Below are 16130 nucleotides of genomic sequence, written 5' to 3' on the forward strand. Positions count from 1 at the left end.
GCGGCTGCTGAAAATTGCTAGTAAGAGAAGGGAAAACTCCAGAGCCGCAGGGAGGGGGGCGAGAAGGTCCCTCGCGGCAGCGACGGCGGCGGGAGAGGTGTCAGTCATCGGCGGCGTAGGTAGGGTTTTCCCATCCACAGAGAGAAAGGAAGAAAAATCTCTGTTTATGTCCAAGAATTCAAAACATCACCGCACGCAAGCGGGATTGAACCTATTCCCTTATATAATGATGACAATACGATCGACACTATATTTAAAGTACATTATTAGATGAAATACGTCATTAAGGATCAGCGACCTGAATGAGACATGTGGTCGAAATATGGAGTAATTGGCAAGCGGATTCACGTTTAATAAATACTCCATCCGTCCCAATATTGTTGTTGTTCATGATTTAATAAGCTCATAATCAAGTTTGTATGCTCTGATGAAGAGTGGTTTACTCTGGTGGAATCGTCAGAGTCAGAGCTAACTCCAGAGCCAGAGTCAGAGTTGATTCACAGAGTTCACATTCCAGAGTTAACTCACAGAGTTCACAATCCAGAGTCAGAGTTCAGAGCCAGGGCTGTGTAGTCAGGGCAGAGTCAGAGTAGCCAAGGCAGAGTTCACTCACAGAGTCAGAGTCAAAATTCACTTGGAGAGCTGAAAGTCAGAGCTCATTTGCAGAGCTATTTTTTGAAGTCTGTTTTGTTCATTGTATTCTAAGTTTGCTATAAAACGAGCGATTGAGTGTCTCATACTCTAACACTTGTAACACTTTATAATTTTCTCAGTTTGTGAATTCAATAACAGAAGCTCCGTGTTCTTGGTCCCGTGGATGTAGGGTTTCAACCCGAACCACGTAATTTCTTTATGTTCATCGCAATTTTCTCGTCATTTTTCTTTACAAGCGGCGCCATCTGTAGGAATTTTGATCCACAACCGACGTAGAAATGTCGATGCCACGAATCGAGATCGAGAAGTTTACGAGGAAAAATGATTTTGGGTTATGGCGCATCAAGATGCACGCATTGCTGACCCAGAAAGGTTTGGCGGCGGCTCTGAGAGAGGATGATGAATCTTCGTCACCGGCTGCAAAGGATTCCGATTTAAGGGAGAAGATCGCGGCAGCTGCGGAGGCAGAACTCAAGAAAGCAGAGATGCGTGAGAGAGCCCACAGCCTCATCATTCTGTGCCTAGGTGATAAGGTTTTGAGGGAGGTGGCCAGGGAAAAATCTGCAGCGGCGATCTGGGCAATGTTGGAGGTGATTTATATGACAAAATCGTTTGCGAATCGATTGTTCTTGAAGCAAAGACTGTACTCCTACAGAATCTTGGATGAAAAACCTATCGATGATCAACTTGAGGCGTTCAATAAGATCATTGATGATCTTGAGAATGTTGATGTGTAAATAGGAGATGAGGATCAAGCTATTATCCTACTCAATGCTCTCCCAAGTTCATATGATCAACTCAAGGATGCGATGTTGTATGGGAGAGAAAGTGACATCACTGTGGAAGAGGTTCAGTCTGCTCTGAAATCCAAGGAATTGCAGAAGGCATCATCAACATCATCTCACAAGAAAGAGGCTGTTGGTGAGGGTTTGACTGTGAAACAGAAGGGTGATAAACCCAAGAAACCCAAGAAGGATTTCAAGAAGGGGAAACAGGAAAAGGGAAACAAGAACTCTGATGATGATGTTCAAACTTGCTATCACTGCAAGAAGCCGGGCCATTGGAAAATAGACTGCAATATTTGAAAAATGAGCCAAAAGCAGTCCAATACTACTAAGAAGCAGGAGCCCAAAGAGCAAGAACAATGTGACACTGCAGAGGCTTTGAATGTGATGCAAGGTGATTTGGATGACCAATGGATACTGGATTCAGGTTGCTCCTTCCACATGTGCCCAGTTAAAAGTTGGTTTACTGATTTACATTATCAATCGGAAGGGACAATTGTTCTTGGAAATAACCAGACCTGTGAAATCAAAGGAAAGTGGGCATAAAGTTCAGGTTAGCATGATGGCACCATCAGAACATTGGTGGAGGTAAGATACATTCCTAGTCTAAAAAGGAATCTGATATCTCTTGGATCTCTTGAAACGAAGGGGTATGAATGGAAATCTATAAAAGGTGGAGTTGTTGTCACCAAAGACAACAAGGTTATTCTGAAGGGGATAAGGAGGAATGGTTTGTATTACTTAGAAGCTACAGCCATCACAGGACAATCTGACTCCATGAAGAAGGATGAATCAATCTTGTGGCACAAGAGATTGACTCATGTTGGGGAAAAGGGACTCAACCAGTTGCTGAAACAGAACAAGATCAGCAATCCAATTCCATTCAAGGTGGACATGTGTGAACAGTGCATTTTAAGCAAAAGCAAGAGACTCTCATTTGATACAGGTAAACATACATCTAAAGCTCCTCTGGATTATGTTTACTCTTATTTGTGGGGACCAACACAAACTGAGAGTCTTGGAAAAAGGAGATATTATATGTCCATAATGGATGATTATTCGAGAAAACTGTGAATTTTTATCTTAGAGGACAAAACTGAAGCTTTTGAGAAATTCAAAGTGTGGTGTAATGAGGTGGAGACTGAAAAGTCAACCAAGGTGAAGTGTTTGAGGACTGATAATGGTTTGGAATTTGTGTCAAAGGAGTTCAATGATTTTTGCTCTGGAAAGGGAATCCAGAGACACAAGACAGTCCCAGGTACTCCACAGCAGAATGGGGTTGTTGAAAGGATGAACAAGACTATCCTTAAAAGGATAAGGTGCATGTTGATTGATTCAGGGTTGCCCAAGAGACTCTGGGCAGAGGCTGCTGTTACTGCAGCTTATTTGATCAACAAATCTCCTTCATCCGCTGTTGATTTCAGAATCCCAGATGAGCTCTGGTATGGCTCCACATCCAACTATTCACACTTAAAAACTTTTGGGTGCAGAGCATACATACATGACAGACAAGAGAAACTTGAACCAAGAGCCTTAAAATATGTGATGTTGGGCTACCCCAAGGGTGTAAAGGGGTATAAGTTGTGGTGCACTGAACCTTGAATTGGGAGAGTGTACATCAGCAGAGATGTAGTTTTTGATGAAGCTCTCATGCCTTATAAAGTAGGATCTGATTCAAAGAAGGAAAATGAAGATGGTCTGATTCTGTTGGATGAAATGCTTGATAGAAAATCTGCAGATAATGAATCAGGTGGAGTAACTGAAGTCTCTCAACAAGTTGCAGATGGTGAAAATGATGAGAGCAGCTCTGATAATCTGAGTTCATATCAACTAGCAAGGGATCGAGCAAGGAGGCAGATCAAGCCACCTCAGAGATACAACCAAGCTGAGATGGTATATTTTGCTCTGAGCATTGCAGAGGAGCTGGAATATCAGGAGCCCAAGTCTTATGCAGAGGCCATGAAGGGACCAGAGAGAAAGCAATGGCTCTTAGCCATGAAGGAGGAGATGAATTCTCTTGAAATGAATGGTACCTGGATACTAGTTTCAAAGCCATTGAACAAGAAACTAGTAAGCTGCAAATGGATTTTCAAGAAAAAGGTTGAGGTTATTGGGAAAGAGCTGACCAGGTACAAAGCAAGATTGGTGGCAAGAGGTTTCACTCAAAATGAGGGAATTGATTATAATGAAGTTTTCTCACCCGTGGTTAAGCATACTTCCATCAGAGTTATGTTGTCAGTTGTAGCCCAATTTGACATGGAGCTTGAACAGATGAATGTTAAAACTGCCTTTCTACATGGAGAGTTAGAGAAGAAGATCTATATGGTTCAGCCAGAGGGGTTTATACATCCAGAGACAAGCAATAAGGTGTGTTTACTTCAGAAAAGTTTGTATGGTCTCAAACAAAGTTCAAGGTAATGGTACAAAAGGTTTGATGAGCATACGGAATTAATGGGATTTACAAAATCTGCATATGATAGCTGCGTTTATCTGAAGAAAATGAATGAAGTCACTGTTGCATATTTGCTACTATATGTAGATGATATGCTAATAGCTAGCAAGGATAAGGCTGAAATTAAAGCAATCAAAGATGGTTTGAATCAAGAGTTTGAAATGAAAGATCTTGGTGCAGCTAAAAGGATTCTTGGAATGGATATCATGAGAGACAGGAAGGCTGGAAAACTGTGGCTATGTCAAAAGGATTACATATTGAAGATGTTAAGGAAATTCAATATGTATGAGTCAAAGGCTGTCACAGTGCCCCTAGCTGTTCATCTTCAACTCTCAGATAACCAGAAACCAAAGAATGATTCAGAGAGACACCAAATGGAGAAAATACCTTACTCAAATCTAGTGGGAAGCTTGATGTACACAATGGTCTGCACTAGGCCAGACATTGCACAAGATGTAAGTGTAATGAGTAGGTATATGGTGGATCCTGGAAGAGAGCATTGGGAAGCTCTCAAGAAGGTGTTGAGGTATCTAAAAGGCAGTGCAGACAGAGCTATATTGTTCCAGAGGAAGGAAGATATCAGTAAGCCATTTCTGATGGGATATACTGACTTTGATTATGCTGCCAATTTAGACAACAGAAGATCTCAGTCCGGTTATATTTTCACACTCTTTGGGTCAACTCTTAGTTGGAAGTCCTCACTACAGTCTGTAGTTGCATTATCAACCACTGAAGCAGAGTACATGGCTGCAACAAAATCTGTCAAGGAAGCTGTGTGGCTCAAAGGTTTAGTGCATGATTTTGGCATTGAGGAAAGCTCTGTAATTTTGAAGTGTGACAGTCAGAGTGCTTTGTATCTCATTAAACACCAAACGTTTCATGAGAGATCTAAGCATATTGATGTCAGAATGCATTTTATAAGAGATATAGTGGATCAAGGGTTAGTGAAGATGGAGAAAGTTGGGACAGAGGAGAATGCAGCTGATGCACTGACTAAAGCTTTGCCTACTGCTAAGTTTGAGCATTGCCTTGAGTTGGTGATCTGCTAGTTTAAGGTCTGATACAGAATTAAAGTGTTTCGGAGGAAGGATCGGAGTTTGTTGTTGTTGTCGATTATTGTCTTAAAAATCAGGTGGAGATTTGTTGTTCATGATTTCATAAGCTCATAATCAAGTTTGTATACTCTGATGAAGAGTGGTTTACTCTGGTGGAGTCGTCAGAGTCAGAGCTAACTCCAGAGCCGGAGTCAGAGTTGATTCTCAGAGTTCACATTCCAAAGTTAACTTACAGAGTTCACAATCCAGAGTCAGAGTTCAGAGCCAGGGCTGTGTAGTCCAGGCAGAGTCAGAGTAGCCAAGGCAGAGTCAGAGTCAGAGTAGCCAAGGCAGAGTTCACTCACAGAGTTAAAAATTCACTTGCAGAGCTGAAAGTCAGAGCTCATTTGCAGAGCTGTTTTTGGAAGTCTGTTTTGTTCGTTGTATTCTAAGTTTGCTACAAAATGAGTGATTGAATGTCTCATACTCTAACACTTGTAACACTTCGTAATTTTCTCTGTTTGTGAATTCAATAACAGAAGCTCCATGTTCTTGGTCCCGTGGATGTAGGGTTTCAACCCGAACCACGTAATTCCTTTGTGTTCATCGCAATTTTCTCGTCGTTTTTCTTTACAATTGTTTACCACATTCTTTTCGGCACGAAGATTAAGAAATTGAGTGTTATGTTTTAATTGAGTGTGGCCCACCAAAATTAATAAGTTAATTAAGAAAAAAGGTGGAAATCTGGAGCTACTTCTTCTCTACGCTACTGCTTCTTCTCACCTTCTTCTCCGGCAGCAGCAGCGACGCCGGCGACATCGACGAAAAATAGAGCCCAAAATCGCACACACGAAAATTGAAAAATAAACCCCAAATTGCAAATCGCAGAGGAAAACTACCAAATCACTCAGTTCAAAACCCTAATTACGATTACAAACTCCAACGGCGCAAGAAATAGGGATCTCTGTACCGAAGGAGGCGGTGGCCATGGGGTCGCGGGAGATAACTTCGATTGCAGACCGGAGAGGCGACCATGGGGTCACGACGCAGACCAGAGATGCGGCAGCCATGGAATCACGGCGCAGACAGAGGGAGATGCGAGAGGCCAGGGAACCCAAACCGGAGTCGAATTTGACGGTAGGGAGAAGACCTGCGCGGTTCGAGAAAGAGAGAAGACCTGCGCTGCTCGAGAAGGGGGGAAGACCTGCGCTGGAGTCGATGTGCTACTCGAGATGTGCAATTCACACGGCTGGCCCTCCAGAATTGGGGCTCTCTTCCGGAATCGGTGGAGAAGACCCGCGCTGCTCCAAAATTGGGGCTCTCTTCTAGAATCAGAGGGAGAGGCTAGAACAGCGGCGTCCAGCCGGAGGGGCGAGAGGCGGCGGCGGCCATGGGGGTGGGGCTGTTGTGTGTGTGTTTGTGTGTGTTTATTGTAAAGATGATTTAGATTTAATTCCAAATTTTAATTAAATTAGAGTTTACTTAGTAAATTAATTAGTGGCCCTAATTAAATTAAATGTTTCCATTTTAAGAAAGTGGCGAACAATAATGGGACTGACCAAAAAGGAAATGTGGCCAACAATATTGGGACGGAGGGAGTAACTGGCAAGTCCCGTCAAATTCACGAATCACGATATATTTATTTATTTTTAAAATTTTAAATTATATAAAAATATAAAAATATTATTATTTATGAGTTAGATTAATTGATAATAAAAATTATATTAATTAAATATTACTCCCTCTGTCGCATTATTTATGACACGTTGGTTTTGAACACGGAGATTAAGGAAAATAAAATTAGGTGTTAAAGGTGTGTGGTCATATTTAAGTATGTGTTCAGGGGATTGTTTAATATTCCCACTTTATCAATATAAACAAAGACTTTATTTATTTATTCATTGATTAAATTTTAAATTACATGTATTTAAATTTTTAATTTTATAAATACCATAAATACACTAAACTTAAATTTTTCCAAAATCTGTACTTAGTCAAAAAAACTGTACTCAGTTCCAACATATTCTCAAAATCTATACTTAGGAAAAAAACTAAAAACTAAAACAATCAAAATGAAAAAAAAGTGGTGCCAAAATTGAAATCTGAAACTTAACTTTCATTGAAATTTCAGGGAATTTCAAATTTCCTACAATTCTTACAATAAAAAAGTAACAACAGCCCTTTATAAATAGGGCATACGATTCATATTTCTAAAACATTCTATTCCTACAACACCTACAAACCAAAAAATGCAGAAGAAAAGACCTATCTTCGTTTGGAAGAGAATCAATCATTTAATTCTTACTTGAAGATAGCAAGGATGGTAAACCTTCAAGAGGCAAAATGAGTGCAGCAGTGCAAAAATGGAGCAGTTCGAGGAGAACCATTAGTAGTCTTTGGGCAGCTGTAAAAAAACAACATCAAAGTGGTGAGGTAATTAGTTCTTTGAGTTGTAAAATGTTAAGAACAAGGAGGAAAAGAGTAGAAATTGATTTAACATTAATTGCTAGCTTAGACTTGACAAAAAGATCTACCATTAGAAGGCTAGCATGTGGGATTCAATGAATTAAAAGTACAGTAGGCAGATGGATACAATCGGGGCTGATCAGAGCTCATTCTAATGCAATAAAACCTAATCTTACGGCTCCTAACAAGTTGCTTAGGCTACGATTTTCCTTAGAAGCTCTAGAATATGATAGGATTCTTAGGAGTTTTACCTTTAAAAGCATGCACAACACTGTCCACATTGATGAAAAGTGGTTATATATCACAAAAGCATCACAAATGTTCTACTTGACCCCTGAAGAGACAGAGCCTCACAAGACATGCAAGATCAAAAAGTTCATCACCAATGTGATATTCATATGTGCAGTGTGTAGGCCAGTTTTTGGGAGTGATTGAGGCTGCATGTTTGATGGGAAAAAGTAGTTAGGATGCAAAGTCTTCAACATCATCAAGACACTGTCCCTCATGAACATGTGCTCCCATTTTTCCTCACAAAGAAAAAATGAATCAGAGTAAGTATCACAAATAGGGTTTGACGACGAAACTGATTGTTCACCGGAGTTCATAAGAGGACAGGGGCTAGAGGGAATAATCGGTCGTTTACCTTCTTAGGCTAAAGCCCGGCGAGCATCTCTGCATCCATCTTCAATCACAGTGATTTCGATTCACACCTCCAAAGCACCCATCCTTTCAAAATCAAACGAATCTCCTTAGGGTTTTGACATATTTTCGATGAAATGAAACTGAATCCCTCATATTTTTGTAAAAATTCTCAAGAAAGGCGACGAGAGGCAGAAGACGAAGAGAGAGTAGGGTTTACACAAATGGATCTATTCACATAGGGCGGTGGGTGAGTCGTAATCGGTGAGAGACGAATATAGAGATGGCGGCGGCTTACACCCAAGAAAGGCGACGAGTGGCCGTAGACGAAGAGAGATGGACCTTCATCAGACGGAACCTTCGAGAGATAGAGAGATTTAGGGTTAGACAGCGGCAGAACTAAAGGCAAAAAGAAAATGAGAGGGATTTTAGTTGAAATCCGGGATGGGGTAATTAGTGGGGTTTGTTAGGGGATAATTAGTGAATTAATCAAGCATATGTGTTCCCTTATTATTTTCTAAAATGGAAACGAACCATTTATGTTGGGACAACCCAAAATGAAACACGAGCCATTAATAATGGAATTGAGGGAGTAGTATTTAATTTAAAATAATATTATCAACTTAATGAGTATAATACTCCCTCAGTCCACGAAAAATTTTCCCAGGAGGGAGTGACACGTGTTTTAAGAAAAATATTGTTAGGTGTATTGTGAGTGGGAAAAAAGTTGTTGAGTGTATTAGGAGTGTGAAAATGTGTTATAATTAATATTGGGAGTTGTGAAAAAGTGAAAGTAAAAATAATTATAAGTGATGGGGTATAGTCCAAAAATAGGTAATAAGTTTTTTTATGGACGTCCCAAAAATAGGTAATAAGTAAAAATAATTAACGCTCGATTCTATCGGTCGAAGGGAGGTTCGAAATCTTGTCAACTAAACTTCAAAGAACAAGTTCTTTGGAGTTAGTTTTGACCTAGGCTCTAGGTAAACAGGGGATTGGCTAAGGTCTAAGAGAATGTATGTAATCAGCAGTGATTGATTTTTGGCTTTGGTATTCTCTTCTTCGATTCAAGCTTTGGAGAGGTTAAGCTGTGGGCTGAATCGCAATTTTGGCAGAGCTTCAGCTTGAGTTGTTGAATCGGTGAAGATTGAAGTGATCCTCGAGCGCTATTTATTGGAGAGGTCTTGAATAGATCCGTTGGCGGAGAAGGTCTTCAAGAATTCTTCCGTTGGAGAGCAATTTGAATTTGGGCTGAGGCTTCAATCTTCGAGGTTCCTTGTTTGGTGAGAACGGCTATGTTGAGGAGCAAGAGATGCGACGTCTCTGATAAAGTAGCCACCAAATATGAATGACCTCTACATTGAAAGGAGGATCCTGAGATCTCTGCATTTAATGCGGTTGTACTTCTGGAGTACGTGGCTTCCTTTGAACGTTGGAAGTTCAGTCCGAGGAAGAATGTTTAACTGATACTTGACTTTAGTATCAGTCCGCTTGTTTTCTCGTGGCACGCATTAAGTAATCAGTTCAAGACTGATTTTTTAATTGATACTTCAGTTGGCAACTTCAGTCTTCGGTCCTTCGTCCTTCAGTCTTCAGTCTTCAGAACCGCAACTAAACTAGAAAAGAACTCTAACAATTGAGTTCGAACAGTTCTAGTCTATTACAATCAACGCCTATGGATTTTGGTATCATCAAAACAAGGATCAGGATATTTCATTAAGTTTCCAACAATTTCCCCATTTTTGATGATGCCAAAACCACACAACAGTTCTAGACAATCAAAAGACTGAACTCAGAGTACAAGTTCTAAAACAGGGTGAATACTATTCCCCCTTAACAATAGAACCTAAAAACATGTACTAAGAGAAATAACACAACAGTACTAATACAGAACGAGGGAAAGACAGAAAAATATTAATCAGAGCCTGAACAAATAGTCATTGTCTTCAGGTTGAGATCAAAAGAAGTTCTTTTCATTATAAGAAAATAACTGATAAGACATCAGTTGAGGTACAGAGCAAGACTTACAAGGGAGTAAAAAACAAAACAAAAACACATGGGAAACCCATGGACTCCAGCAGTCTGCATGGCTGCGCCTTGAACTTCTTGATCTTCATCTTCAGTCTTCATGTTCCTAAGCTTGTTCCATTCACACTTGTTTTCCGTTGACTTGAGGTCTTTACTGGAACGTCATCCTTAGAACTTCTGGTGATCCTTTTGCTTTACCATCTTCAGTCTTCGAGAAGATGCAGGGAATTACCTTCGAGAAGGTTTTTCTCTGACTTCCTACTTTTCCCCTTTTTGGCAACATCAAAAAGAGAGCTGATGATGGAAGATATGATCGGATAGGACTCACTTCCGATTCTCAAGCACTTGTGGGAGGACTTGAGAAGAGGATGAATCCAAAGATACAGAAGAGGAAGACGCCAGTGTAGAGAAGAGGGGATGAGAAGGGAGACGGAGAAGTGGAGGAGAGCAAGAGGATGAGGGAGACAAGAAGAACTAAGAAGGCTGCCTTAGAGATGGAGAAGGCTGCCTTGAAAGGAGAAAGAGAGGCTTAAGAAGAAGTGAGAGGAGACAGGGATGGAAAAAGAGGGAGAATATGGAGAAAGGGAAAAATCAAAATAGTGGCAGCCTTGATAACTTACACTGTCGATTTGCCAGCACGAGGTCTTTGAAGAATGGACCTTGTGCGGCTGAAGATGCCGGCCGACAACAAGAGGGAGCTCGTTGTTGTTGCATGCCAAGGAAGTGTACAAGATATCTGAAATAAAGTTGATATCCTCCAGAAGCTGTGAAGCTTCTTGGCGCCAGGCATGAGGATGGAAGACACACTCCTCGCTGGATACAAGTGAGAATAGAGCAAGCTTTGACGTCGGAGAGACGTTGAGATCCAGTGGAAGGGTCCCGTGAAGACCAAGTACGTGAGCATCATTCTCCCACTCCATGACTTTGCAGTCATTGAATTCTCCTTTTGTCGGAATAAAATTTCTCTGCAACTTTAGAAATATTGGAAATTTTTCTCACAGTGAAGGCTGTGGAGAGTTGTTAGTTGATGCAGAAAATAAGTGAAGACATCAAGGTATAAATACACAATTTTTACCAAGAAGGAAGATGATTTTTTTTCGAAAATAGTGCCTAAAATGTTTTTGAAGTAAAATTTCACGTCCGACGTCACTGGAGAGAACGGAAGCTTCAAAAGGTGAGAAAGATCATTGCATTATGTCATGTCAATGAGATTCTCAAGAAATTTGATTACAGATGCAAAAGGTTGGAAAGATTTTTAGAAAAGATCAGGACAAGTTAAATCAGATACGAATTTTCCCTTTTAAAAAGTACTTGTCCTTCTCGGATATTTCATTTTCCAACAATCAGTTAAAGATTTTGAAATAAACTGATCAGTTGGAGAAAACTTTTGAATTCAGACAAAAGACTCATAACTGAAATAACTGATTTTTAAATAGTAAGTTTGAAAATACTTGTTGATCGACTGATCATTGTAGTCAGTCGATACCACTGATCCTGGTTGACTTATCAGGATGAGTTTCCTTCAGATGAAGACTTGTCTTCATTGCTTTCCACGTCAGCAGTCTTAGAGCATCAGTCGGTTGACCACCAGTCATCAGGGCTGTTCGAGGAGATCTTCAAACACAGCATCACTCTTCTGGGTTGATTAGGCCAATCCTTCCACACAGATCGTTGAACCTTTCTTCAGGAAGAGCTTTGGTCAGCAAGTCTGCTCTCTGAACTGCGGTCGAAATCCATTCAATAGAGATATCCTTCTTTTCGACGTGATCACGAATGAAGTGATGTCGAATGGCAATATGCTTGACTCTGGTGTGATGAACTGGATTCTGGGATATTGTAATAGCACTGGAGCTGTCGCAATAGATTGGGACTTCCTTTTCTTCGATCTCATAGTCCTTTAACTGTTGGACTAACCAGAGGAGTTCTGAACAGCAGCTTCCCGCAGCAACATATTTAGCTTCAGTTGTGGAGGTGGCGACTGAAGTCTGCTTCTTTGAAAACCATGAGATGAGCTTGTTGCCTAGGAATTGACAAGTTCCCAAAGTTGATTTGCGGTCAATTTTGCATCCTGCAAAATCTGAGTCTGAATATCCGGTGAGCTTGAAGTCATCGTCAGCTGGGTACCACAATCCTAAGTTGGGTGTGCCTTTGAGATATCGCAAAATTCGCTTTGCAGCATCCATATGAGCTTCCTTTGGATCTGATTGATATCTTGCACAAACCCCGACTGCATACGAGATATATGGTCTGCTCGCAGTCAAATACAGTAATGATCCAATGATTTCTCTGTATTTGGTTGAAGATACAGATTTTTCTTCTGATCCTGGATCAATTTTCCAGTTTGTATTCATTGGGATCTTGACTAATTTCATGTGCTGAATACCGAACTTCGCTATCAGTTCTTTGGTGTACTTTGACTGATTGATCAGTATTCCTTCGTTGGTCTGTTTGACTTGTAGTCCAAGAAAGAAATTCATCTGCAACTTGTTTGTCATGACATTAGCAAACTTCTTGCACATGCGTTGGGATTTGGATCCAAAAATTATGTCATCGACATAAATCTGAACAAGTAGAAGATCTTCTCCTTCTTTGAGAGTGAACAACGTTCTGTCCACTGATCCTTTCTTGAAACCTTGTTCAACAAGATACTCAAAAAGTGTATCATACCATGCTCTTGGAGCTTGTTTCAAGCCGTAGAGCGCTTTCTTCAACTTGTACACCTTTTCTGGTCCTGCAACCTCAAAACCTGGAGGTTGTTCCACGTAGACTTCATCGGTGAGTACTCCATTGAGGAATGCGCACTTCACATCCATTTGGTGTACCTTGAATCCTTTGTGAGCTGCGAAGGCTAAGAAGAGTCTGACTGCTTCCAATCTGGCAACTGGGGCAAACATTTCATCGTAGTCGATTCCTTCTTCTTGATTGTAACCTTTTGCTACAAGGCTTGCTTTGTTTCTCACAACATTTCCTTCTTCGTCTTTCTTGTTTATGAAAATCTATTTCAAACCAATCACCTTTGCATCGTCTGGTCGATCCACAAGCTCCCAAACTGAATTCCGATTGAATTCATTGAGTTCTTCTTTCATTGCGATGACCCATTGAGTGGACTTCAGAGCTTCTTCGACGTCCTTGGGCTCTGTTGATGATAAGAAATAGCTAAAATTCTTATCTTCGTTGATGCAGTTCTGGTTGATATCAAAAACGAGATTGCACATTAATCTTCGAGTCTTTACACCGTCTGATGGTTCTCCAATGATGTTCTCCTTTGAATGGAGTTCAAACCATCTTCGATACTTCTTGATCTCTTCTGGTGATGGTGGAGGTTCTTTAGTCAGAATGGTTCTGAAACGTTGAGCATCTTCTAGAGCAGGGGAGAGTTGAACTGGAGCTGCTTCGGCATGTTCAACTCGTTCTTCGACAACTGGAATTCCCCCTTGACTGATGCCATCTGCTGTGGCTCCAGTCTGTTCTTCAGACCTTTGACTGATCTTCTGATATTGAAGCTTTTCAGTATCTTAATCTTCATCTCCTGGTTCCCACACCAAGACTGTAGAAGGTTCGGTGTTATTTATTTCAGTCCTGGAAACTTCAGTGTTCTCAACACTTCTTTCAGTTTCCTATTTCCTAAAATCATCAGTAGACTCATCAAAAACAACATGTGGTGTTTCTTCAACACAAAGAGTTTGAGAATTAAACACTCGATAGGCTTTGCTGGATCGTTCAGTTCCAGAGTATCCAAGAAAGATTCCTGGATCAGCCTTGCTATCAAATGTGTCTAATCTCCTCTTTTGTTGTGGATGAAACACCTAGAACCGAAAGCATGAAAATATGAGATTGAAGGCTTCCTGTTCTTCGATAGCTCGTATGGAGTTTTTCCATGTCTTTACACCGTCTGACCTAGGCTCTGGGTAAACAGGGGATTGCCTAAGGTCTAAGAGAATGTATGTAATCAGCAGTGACTGATTTTTGGCTTTGGTATTCTCTTCTTCGATTCAAGCTTTGGGCTGAGTCGCAATTTTGGCAGAGCTTCAGCTTGAGTTGTTGAATCGGTGAAGATTGAAGTGATCCTCGAGCGCTATTTATTGGAGAGGTCTTGAATAGATCTGTTGGCGGAGAAGGTCTTCAAGAATTCTTCCGTTGGAGAGCAATCTGAATTTGGGCTGAGGGTTTAATCTTCGAGGTTCCTTGTTGAGGAGCAGGAGATGCGACGTTTCTGATAAAGTAGCCACCAAATAGGAATAACCTCTGCAGAGAAAGGAGGATCCTGAGATCTCTGCATTTAATGCGGTTGTACTTCTGGAGTACGTGGCTTCCTTTGAACGTTGGAAGTTCAGTCTGAGGAAGAATGTTTAACTGATACTTGACTTTAGTATCAGTCCGCTTGTTTCCTCGTGGCACGCATTAAGTAATCAGTTCAAGACTGATTCTTCAACTGATACTTCAGTTGACAACTTCAGTCTTCAGTCCTTTGTCCTTCAGTCTTCAGTCTTGAGAACCGCAACTAAACTAGAAAAGAACTCTAACACTTGAGTTCGAACAGTTCTAGTCTATTACAATCAAGGCCTATGAATTTTGGTATCATCAAAACAAGGATTCGGATATTTCATTAAGTTCCCAACAAAACCTTTTTAATTTAATGAGTATTGTATAGTAATAATTAATATGTATAATAATAAGTAAATTTATAGATTGTAAAGCAAATATGTTAAGTCAATCCTGAGAAGACAAAGCTTATTATATGGGACGAGGTATCCATTAGATACTGTTTTGAAATGTTTGATGGAAGCCTATAAGGGATGTTATGATATCTTCTGATAGGGCGAAAAAAAACCTTTTGGAGGTTTGGTGTTGTTTTAGGAGGCGACTTTTGGTATATATTCTTAGTTATCCCGAAGGGAAGTCAGCATGACATCGTGCATGTCTCCATAAGTTCATCTCAACTTTGGAATACGTGTCAAGTTCTCAAGTTAACTAAGAACATGAGATTACAAGTATTTTACTTGTATAATTTATTCATATTATTTTGTTTCCCAATTAACGTAATACTTTCTCTGTCCATGAAAGAACTTCCTTAGGAGGGAGTGACACGAGTTTTTAAAAAAAGGTTGTTGAGTGTATTGAAAGTGGAAAAAAGGTTGTTGAGTGTATTAAGAGTGGTGAAAATATGTTATAATTATAGTTCAAAATAGGTAGAAAGTTTTTTGTGGACATCCCAAAAAGAAAAAAATAAGTTCTTTCATGGACGAAGATAGTCTTATTCTAGTATTAAGTAGGGATCAAGTGTTACTTTTTTTACCTATGAATTTTGAAATTAAAAAAATGCAATATCCAAGAAAATAGCATGATGAATTCGATAGGGTTAATTAGAAAAATTAAATCTTTTGTAGAATTAATAATACCGTATTACATGTTATATTTAAATAAATATAATTATTTAATCATTTAAAGAGTTAAATGCATGTAATATCATGAACTTTAGTCGAATTCCAAATTTAGCACGAGCTTAAAAAGTTCCAATTCATATGGGTAACTTTACTTCGTGTTCAATTTAAACACCAATTTTTTACTTGGTTTGCCGGCACAAACTTTAGTATTTTTCAGCCGACGAGCAAAACGTTGCGTTTTGTTACAAAACCCTAGCCGCCGCAAGCCCAAGCTGCCCCTTCCAGCATTCTCCCGTTCATCCAGCCGCCACCACTCCAGCCGCCCTCAGCGCCATTGCCGTCGTCTCAGCTGGAGAGACACCGCCGCATTGAAACGCCGGAGAATGAACGGCTCCCAGGAAAAAACTGCAAACATGCCGGAGGCTCGAAATCGAAAGAGAGGACGTCGTCAGGCCGGAGGCTCGAAATTGGAGGGGTGTCTGTGCTTAGTCCGGTATCCCGTCGACCCTGTGCGCGTCGTTGCACTTCTGCTACCTCCACCCTCACCTCCACTGCGCCGCCTCCACCTTCGCATTGCCTCCTCCACCTTCCCTCCCCAAAAAAAGCCACCGGCAGCCCCCACCCACCAGCTCTCTTTAGCACCGCCGCTACAACAGCTCCCCCATTCCCCAAGAAACTATGGCTTAGA

This window comes from Salvia miltiorrhiza, chromosome 8 (assembly GCF_028751815.1).
Source record: "Salvia miltiorrhiza cultivar Shanhuang (shh) chromosome 8, IMPLAD_Smil_shh, whole genome shotgun sequence".
NCBI classification, from domain to species: Eukaryota; Viridiplantae; Streptophyta; class Magnoliopsida; order Lamiales; family Lamiaceae; genus Salvia; species Salvia miltiorrhiza.